This window comes from Mauremys mutica, chromosome 22 (assembly GCF_020497125.1).
Source record: "Mauremys mutica isolate MM-2020 ecotype Southern chromosome 22, ASM2049712v1, whole genome shotgun sequence".
Taxonomy (NCBI): Eukaryota; Metazoa; Chordata; order Testudines; family Geoemydidae; genus Mauremys; species Mauremys mutica.
In genome coordinates this window covers 19,929,330-19,936,308 of record NC_059093.1, presented here as the reverse complement: position 1 = coordinate 19,936,308, position 6,979 = coordinate 19,929,330, and the positions used below count along the sequence as shown (strand labels likewise).

Here is a 6,979-nt window from a genome sequence, read left to right as displayed (position 1 = left end):
GGATTCTGTAAAGCAGAGGAGCAGGTGAAGTTTTGCTCCCAAGGTGTGTGTGTGATTCTTTGGACAGGTCTGCACTATGAAATTAGATTGGAGTAATTACATTACTTAGGCTGACAATGCAGTTCTATCAACTTAATCCCGGTGTACATAGCAACTCAGTTGTCAGAACTTTCTGGAGCTATGAAAGGGGAGGGACCCAACCTCTGTAACAGGAATGCAAGGCAGGTGAGTTCATGGCAGGCATGGTGAGATACTGGTGGAGGCCTGTTATGGTGATATAATGACCAGCAGCATTTACACTGACAATTTGTCACTTTAAGTTTGCTGAACAAAGCTCTAGGCCTCTTGTCAAGGTGGTTTTATTTTGTCACCAAAACAGGGCAGTTTTGTCACCAGATGTGGTATTGCAGTGTGTGCACCAGCTACAAGCTGCCGACCGAGGGAGCGTTGTGTGTTTTTCACACACCTCAGCAATATAATGATGCTGAAATAACTTTGTAGTGCAGACCTGGCCAAAGATTCAGTCACACACACAGACACAGCTTGCAAGGAAAATGTCACCTGTTCCTCTGCTTTGCAGAATCCAAACACAAGCAAAGCTTTTCAGGCCCCAGTGGGGATGGCAGGGAGTCAGGTGTGGGCAGACACTGTATTTTAGCCACTCACAGGCACCATGGCTTAGCTGGCTAAAGCACCTGCTTTGTAAACAGCAGATCCTGGTTTCAACTCCTCGTGGTGCCTTGTTGAGTAGCTATTGGGGTACCTGGTATTGGCTACTGTGGGAGAACAAAACACAGAGCTAGATGGGCCTTTGGTTCAGCCCAGTATGGCTGTTTAAATTATACTCACAAGGCACTGATAACAGAATTACTGAAACTTTGAGAGTTAAGAGCTGATAGGTCAGTGGCCCAGCCTGTCACAGATGATCTCCCCCCCCTCTGGGACAGGGGCAGGTCTGAGCTTTCACACCAAATGGCTCATTGTGGCTGCCAGAACCTGTGGACAGCTCATCTAGTTTGCGCTGAGGGTTGAGCTCTGCTTTGTGCACTGTGTACGAGAATGAAAATCCTAGACTGCCCTTTGAAATAACAAAAACAGCAGGATGTGTTATTGTCCCTGCCCCAAAGCAGACAGACCAATGGAGAAATGCCACTGAGTCCAGGGTAATACTCCACTGCCGTTCTACCTTGTTTGCTTGCTAAACTCCCTCCCAACCTTGAGGGCTCCCAGAGCTTGAGCTTGAGCCGAGATGTCTACACTGCAAATTTACCACCCCACGGCCCTAGCCTGGGAGCCTGCACTGGCACGGGACAGCCGTGGGTGTTTCATTGCAGTGTGGACATAGCCTAGCATTATGTCTACACTGCCATTAACACACCTAAGCCACTATTCTCAAACCCTGGGTCAGTTGATTCAGGCTTGTGGGGCTTGTGCTGCAGGGTTATAAAATTACAGTGTAGACACTTGGGCTTGAGCCCAGCCGCCAAGACCCCACGAGGGGTGAGGGTCTCCGAGCCTGGACTCCAGTCTGAGCCCCAGGAGCCTAAATCAGATCATCCAGGCCAGCCGGGCCAGTGGGATTTTATCACAGTATAGATGCCCTCTCAGGGTATGTCTACACTGCAATGTAAGCCCAGGGTTAGCAGAAGTCATGTCAGCAGCCCCAACACATAAACATAAACAATGAGGGAAAGACCCACCCCCCAAATAAGCTGGGCAGTGTCCTTCTCCCTACGGTTCGTAAGTCCGGCAACCAAAAGTCCTTTAATATGAGCCATCCCCTCTCTGCACCCCACTCACAGCTGTTGTCCTTAGTCAGTGCAAGCCCAGAGGTGCCTCTGTACAGTTCACCTGCCATCCTGGGTGGAAAAGGGGGAAAATAAGAAGGCACCGTACTCACTATGTTGTCTAGGGACTCACTCATCCTTCCACTGGCACTCTGTGTTAGGGTTGGTCTAACACCTAAATTTTAGTATTAGGACCCAGGACACAACCCCCTTGGCTTTGGAACCTCTGTTCCCTGCCTAGCAAGTGCTATTGAATTGAGGGTGAGTCCCTCCATCAGGGTGTGCCAAGCCCAGTTCTGCTGCCCTCAAGTCACACAACAAGGATAACAACCCTTTATTTTACTCCTGCCCCTGTAACATGGAGACTGGGAATCCAACACCAGCCACAAGTGATCATTTCGGCAAGCAACCCAACCTATTTCCAACATACTGTAAAATCCACATGCAGACTCATACACGAAACCTTGCAAGAAAATCTTCCTGAGGGGGTCTGAAGCACCTGTTGCTGGAGGGAAGGAGGGAGCCGTGGGCTGGGATTGAGGAGCAGCGTGAGGAGGTGGGGCCTGTGGGTTGGGATTGAGGGGCGCTGGGAATAGGAGGGGCCTGTGGGTTGGGATTGAGGGGCACTGGGAATGGGGGGGCCTGTGGATTGGGATTGAGGGGCACTGGGAATAGGAGGGGGCTGTGGGTTGGGACAGAGGAGAAGGGTGAAGAGGAGCAGGCTCTGGTTGGGAGTGAGGAGCAGTGAGCATAGGAGGGACTGAGGGTTGGGTCTGAGGGGCACTGGGAAAAGAGGGGACATGGGTTTAGACTGAAGAGCATCCTCGTTTGGGGATCCAGCAGGAAAGGGGAAGGCAGCAGGTGATTCTAATTCCTTAGGGATATTCTGTGTGTTTGTATGTATGTGTGTGTGTGTGTGTGCAGGGAAGGAACATGCTGTATGCCCAGAGGCCTTTATTCCTCCAGGCTGCAAGGACAGAGGGGCTGTCAGGAAGTTGCCCCTTCAAACCCACACACAAAAAGGCTCTTCTGAGGAAAGGGAAAATCCTGAAGGGAAAAAGTAACATCAAAGAGGACTCCATAAAGACAGTTTAAGAACTTGATGAGCAGTTTATCATCTGACCAGAGACTTGAACCCTGGGCCCTCAGATTAAAAGTCTGACGCTCTGCCAACTGAGCTAGCCAGGCTCACAAACAAAGGATGGAAGTTGGTGCAGAGGAGAAACTAGTCAATAAAACAAGAGCAGGAAACAATAGGGGAAACCTGCTGCTCTCTCTGGCCTGGTCAACACTACGAGTTTATATCAAACTTAGCAGTGTTAAATCGCATTAACCCTGCACCCGGCCACACAACGAAGCCCTTTATATCGATATAAAGGTCTCTTAATACCGATATCTGTACTCCTCCCCGACGAGGGGAGTAGTGCTGAAATCGATATTGCCATGTTGGATTAGGGTTAGTGTGGCCGCAATTCAATGGTATTGGCCTCCAGGCGCCATCCCACAGTGCACCATTGTGACTGCTCTGGACAGCAATCTGAACGCGGATGCACTGGCCAGGTTGACAGGAAAAGCCCCGCAAGCTTTTGAATTTCATTTCCTGTTTGCCCAGCGTGGAGCGCCGATCAGCACAGAGGACCATGCAGTCCCAGAATCAAAAAAGAGCTCCAGCATGGACCGTACGGGAGATACTGCAGCTGATCTCTGTATGGGGAGATGAATCTGTTCTATCAGAACTCCGTTCCAAAAGATGAAATGCCAAAACATTTGAAAAAATCTCCAAGGCTATGATGGACAGAGGCCACAGCAGGGACTCAACACAGTACTGAAACTTAAGGAGCTGAGACAAGCGTACCAGAAAGCCAAAGAATGAAATAGACGCTCACGGAGGGAGGGGCGACGGGCGACTGAAGCTATCCCACAGTTCCCGCACTCTCCGAAAACCATTTGAATTCTTGGCTGAATTCCCAAAGCCTGAAGGGTTAAAAACATTTTTGCGGGTGGTTCAGGGTACATGTCGTCCCCCCTCCCCCCATGAAAGCAAAGGGAAAAAAATCATTTCTCGACTTTTTTCAGTGTCACCGTATGTCTACTGGATGCTGCTGGCACATGTGGTGCTGCAGCGCTACACAGCAGCATCCCCTTCCCTTCCCTTCCCTTCCCTTCCCTGGCAGATGATACAGTAGGACGGGTATCAGTCATCGTCATCCCGTGAGTGCTCCTGGCTGGCCTTGGTGAGGTCGGCCAGGGGTGCCTGGGCAAAAATGGGAATGACTCCCAGGTCATTCTCTTCTTTAAGCTTTGTCTAATGGAGATTCAGTTCTGCCTGAAATATCATAGCAGGTGGAGGCTGCCCTCCCCTCCCCCTTTGAGCTCTACTTGCAGAGGCAATAAAGTCAGTGTTGTTTCAAATTCCTGCATTCTTTATTACTTCATCACACAAATGGGGGGATAACTGCCACGGTAGCCCAGGAGGGGTGGGGGAAGAGGGAAGCAACGGGTGGGGTTGTTTCAGGGGCACCCCCTTGAATGGCATGCAGCTCATCATTTCTGTGGGATGTCTGGGGCTCTGACCTGGAGCGGCCGTTTGCCTCTCTGGTTCTTTTGTAGGCTTGCCCGATAGTCCAGACAGGACTGACTCTCCCTTTAGACAAAACTTAAAGAAGGGAATGATCTGGGGAGTCATTCCCATTTTTGTCCATGCGCCCCCGGCCGACCTCACCAAGGCCAGCCAGGAGCACCCATGACAGCAGCAAATGGTACAGTATAACTGGCAACTGTCATTGTCAACTTGCAAAGCAGCAGACGGGACGGTATGGCTGGTAACCATCTCTGCTAACTTGCAAAAGGCAAGGGGATGCTGCTGTGTAGCGCTGCAGTACCGTGTCTGTCAGCACCATCCAATAGAGATACAGTGACAGTGAAAAAAGGCTGAACGGGCTCCATGGTTGCCGTGCTATGGCGTCTGCCCGGGCAATCCAGGGAAAAGGGCGTGAAATGATTGTCTGCCATTGCTTTCACGCAGGGAGGATTGAGTGATGATATTTACCCAGTATCACCCATGACACTGTTTTTGCGCCATCAGGCATTGGGATCTCAACCCAGAATTCCAATGGGTGGGGGAGACTGCGGGAACTATGGGAAAGCTACGGGATAGCTACCCACAGTGCAACGCTCTGGAAATCGATACTAGCCTCGGTACATGGATGCACACCCCCGAATTAATGTGCTTAGTGTGGCCGCATGCACTCAACTTTATACAATCTGTTTCCAAAAAACAGTTTCTGTAAAATTAGAATAATCCCGTAGTGTAGACATACCCTGTGATTAACAACTTTGGTGGCTAATTGAAAGTCTGATGGTTCAAACCCAAGTGAGGATGGAGGTGGGTTGTTTTAGTGATGAGAATCCAGTACATTTTAAAGGCAGAAAATATCCTCAATGCTGGTCTAGCCTCTTTGGGCAAGCATAAGTAACACTTTTGCGAGATGCATTGGTGGTATAGTGGTGAGCATAGTTGCCTTCCAAGCAATTGACCTGGGTTCAATTCCCAGCCAATGCAAGGATGTCATGTTTTCTCCCCTGGAAAGTGGTTTAATTCCAGTCACATTGTATCAGTTTATCAATGGAATGACAGAATCAATGTCCTGCAGGTCATTCAACACACAATGGAGGAAGAAAGAGGTGGGACTGTACAATGAGCTGTTGGAGTTATCCTGGTATTACAATGTTTGGTTTACTTTTTAAAAAAAAATTCTTTACTTCCCTCTGCCTTTTAGACTCAGAGCCTTTAAGGTCAGAAGGGACCAGTGTGATCATCTAGTCCGACCTGCTGCACCTTGCAGGCCAAAAGACCCCACCCACCCACTCCTGTAATAGACCCGGGAGGGGAGGCAGCTCTGTGCACTGCCCCTACCCCAGGCAGCACATGGAGGCCCTCTGCTCCCCTCCCCCAATGGGTGTGCAGAGATGTGCCAGCAGCACTGAGGTGGCTCCCTGCCCACTCTGCCTCCGTCCCTCCGTGCCACTCCCAGAAATGGCCGGCATGTCCCAGCATCCCCTGGGGTGGGGGGAGTGTCTCCATTCATTGCCCCTGCCCCGAGTACCAACTCTGCAGCACCCATTGGCCAGGAACTGCAGCCAATGGGAGCTCTGGGGGCAGCGCCTGCAGGCAGCGGCACACGGAGACCCCCTGGACCCACCCACCTAGGAGCTGCTGACGCAGGGTTGTGTGTACCAGTCACTTTGGGAGCTGCAGTGCCCGGGGTACGCGCCACCCCTCCTGCACCCCAACCCCTCCCCCAGCGCAGAGCCAGCACCCCGCTCCCAAATTTCCTCCAGAGCTTTGCTTGTCTTCCTTTCACCCAGAACCATCCTTCTTCTCCTGGGCTGCAAGTAGCCATCCCTGGGAAGCCAAGAGGCAGGCACAGGATTCTACCTCCCAGCAGCCAACCGCACCTCCCCAGGCTTTGCAGAGCGACTGGTGATGCTCTACTAACCCCACTTAGCTGCACTGAGGCACTTAGCTTCTGCCCTGCCTTCCTCAGCTCGACTTTCCTCTTTTGCCCCATTCCTGTCTCACTTCCTCCTTTGGCAAGTCACACAAAGGAGGCAGCAGGAAGAGCCTGCCTCTGTAGGCCAATCTCCAAGGGCAGAGGAGACCAAGCCACAAGGCTTCAAAAGGTGACTGGCCCAGATCCTCTAGCTTTCCCCTGATGATGCCAAGGCTTTTTCTCAGCTCATTTCACCACCCTCTGTCATGCAGGGGTTGGGGTTATCACAGGTGTTACCCAAAATTGGGCCAGCTAGTCAGCGTAGGGAGCACTAATGACCCACCAGAGTTTGGCAGAAAGCAGCACATTTATTATATTGATAGCTAAGCTCAAAAGAAGTGGGGGTGGGGTGTCACACTCTCCCTCCCAGGACAGGCACAGCACTGGAGATGTCAGGATTCTGCAAGGTAAGTGTCCCACAGCGCCGTGATGCATGATGTGATGAAGGTAAGTCTTCCTGAGGCACAATGAAATACAACGCAGAGAACCACTGGCCAGGCGGTCTGGGTGAAGGGCATTCACTGGAGGTACAAGCTTGTGAGTGCTCTCCTGAGCACAGGGCCCTTCCCCTTTTAAGGGCCTGCACCTCATGGCCTGTGACTAGAGATGACTTGGCTGCATCTGGTTGGTCACACTCCA

The 6,979-nt window shown here is 51.3% G+C and overlaps 1 non-coding gene across 1 annotated transcript; it reads left to right on the top strand.

The window, feature by feature from the left end:
- The first annotated feature begins 5,277 nt into the window (after nucleotides 1–5,277).
- TRNAG-UCC lies at nucleotides 5,278–5,349 on the top strand. Its single transcript has one exon. It is a non-coding gene; the product is annotated as a tRNA-Gly (tRNA).
- Nucleotides 5,350–6,979: the final 1,630 nt, after the last annotated feature.